Genomic DNA, 2,610 nt, shown 5'->3' with positions numbered 1-2,610 from the left:
ATTTCTCAATTGATTTATCAATGTTTTGGTCAGTTATGTATTACTTGATGGTTTGAGAACTTCATTTTGAGTTCATTGCTAATTGACAAGCATTATATGAACTTTTAGCATATGGAAAATCCTTTTAAGGTGCATGCTTAGTTGAAAGGTTATTTTGTGCATTTAAAACTTAAATGTTATGTGTTATCTGTTATTTTCGGTTGGTGACCCTTTACAATTATTGTGGAAATCTGGGCTTTGCCCTCAGATGAGAGTCAGGACGATCCTACCGGTTCGTACTCTACGGACGGGAATGGAGATGGGAACGCGTGATTGCAGTGACATTAGGAGGATCTCACGGGGCGCGTGGAGATACTCAGGGTGTATAGCTTTTTGGTAGGATGATCAGATTAGGATGATGTATAGGAACTAGGTGTCCTTCTTTTTGGATTGGAGTATTTTTAGTTTGGAAAACTGTACTTATACTAATATCGTCAGTTTGACTTTTTACTTGAATGGGTTCCATGTACCATTTGTTGTTGTGTAAATGTTTTGGATTTATAATTGGAGAAACTCTTCCGCTGTTTGTAAATTATAATGACTCAATTATTTATCCAAAGGCATTTTCCTGATTTAATTCTTTGTTTTATTTTAATTCCTTTTAATCCTTTTAAAAAAAAAAATATACCCTCGCTTTGAAAAACGGGGTGTTACAGCCCTCAAACCCGACATTAGTAAGGCATATGACATGATGGATTGAGATTACCTTTGTGAAATCATGCTTTATATGGGTTTTCTCAACAGTGGGTTCATTGGGGTAATGCTATGTGTTAAGTAGGTTGATTACTCAGTTATTGTGAATGGTGAAATTCTATGTTCATATTTTCTCTCTGTCGCTTCGTCTCTTCATTGAACTCTCCCTATCAACGTAGCTTTTTGGTAACTAATCAATTGAAATTTATTGTTACTCTAAATCTTACATTTAAAATTTATCTCCAAAATATTGACATATATTTTTAAACTGTCATAAAACAAAAGCTAACCAATTAAGAAAACTTTAATACACAAGACAAAAAAAATGCAATTAACTTCATTATGTATATAATTCATATTTGAAACAAAAGCTCCGCGCATATAACTTTAGTATTGTTGTTGTATATTATTTTTCTTTTACAATATATGTTGTTTGTCTTTAATTTGAGTTTGACATTATGTAATTTATGTAGTAAACTCTACTAAATGAAAAAGTATTTAGTTGTTTACTATTGGGAATTGTCTTTTTCATGTGGATTTTGATAAAAATTACATATGAAATAAGTTTTTATGAAGAATTTTCTGTGAATTTTCTTTGTGAATAATCATTTTATGAGAATTTCCAGAATCTACAGGAAATTCCTATCAGACTTATTCTGTAGCAAATATGTTGAAAAATCCGTAGCAAAAAACAAAGTTACAAATTGAAAGTTAAATTAATTTGTTTGTTAAATTAATTTTTCATGAATCGTGAATGATAATAATGTTAGATTAATAATTTAAAAGATAAAATAATTGTAAATTAAGGTATTAAAATATGGTAACGGGTCAAACTATATGCGACAACTAACAAATATAAGTCTACAATAATGTAAGAAGAAGTTGAGTAAAGTTAGTCCCTCCACGCATAGTAAAATTAACATCTCTCCATGTGTCCCTTATGTATTATTTAATTACCATATAATTGCAAATATATTTCCTTTCCTACATGAATCTCTTTGTTTTATATATCTCATGTTTGATGTTTTGTGTTGTATATTTTAGTTAATTTGTGAATTATTTTAAATAATTTGTGTATTTTTTTAAGAGTGAAACAATGTTTAAACATAAGGAAATTCACTACAAGAAAACATTTGTATACCTACGGAAAATTAGCCACGGATCGTAATCCGTGGGTAAATTAATTGTTACCCACGGAAAAACCGTGTGTATTGTTGTATAAAATAAATTTTATTTTTTTAATTTATTACCACGGTAATTCCGTGGGTAAAATTAAAAAAATCCGTGGATAATGAAAAAAAGAATACAATCCTAACTTAAATTTTGCCAAAAATTTTCGTATTATTTTTCCTACAGCTTATCCGTAGGTAATGTTTATTTTTTATAAAAAATTTCTGTTTAATTTTTTAAAAAAAAGGTCCCCAACTGATTGACCCAAAAGGTCATCACTAAATTAAATTTATCAAATGGATGTTAACATACAATGAGGCTGCCTTCATCTTGATCAGACCAACCCCATTTCTTAAAGGTATCAACTTTCTCTTTCGATAAGGTAAACCAATACCCATAAATTGTATGAGCCGTAAGCCCTTCTTCCCTTCTTCTTGTCCGAACCCGGTGCCGCAATAGGTTAGGGAGCTGGGTTTCTCGTTCGAGCTGCTTCGCTCATCAGCATCCCAAAGTCCTTCTCCGTCGAGCTGCTTCTCTCGCTCCTCCGCATCCCAAAGCCCTTCTTCCCTTCTTCTTGTCCGAACCCTCCGCATCCCTGCTTCGCTCCGCCGTGATGATCGCTCTCTCTTAAGGTAAGTTATCTTCCTTTAATTTTTACTGAAATCAATTGTCCGAACCCTACTTCTGAAATCAATTTTTACTGAAATC

The sequence above is a fragment of the Cicer arietinum genome, chromosome 7, assembly GCF_000331145.2.
Source record: "Cicer arietinum cultivar CDC Frontier isolate Library 1 chromosome 7, Cicar.CDCFrontier_v2.0, whole genome shotgun sequence".
NCBI lineage: Eukaryota > Viridiplantae > Streptophyta > Magnoliopsida > Fabales > Fabaceae > Cicer > Cicer arietinum.
The sequence above is the reverse complement of the archived record's forward strand: the minus strand, read 5'-3'. Positions refer to the sequence as shown.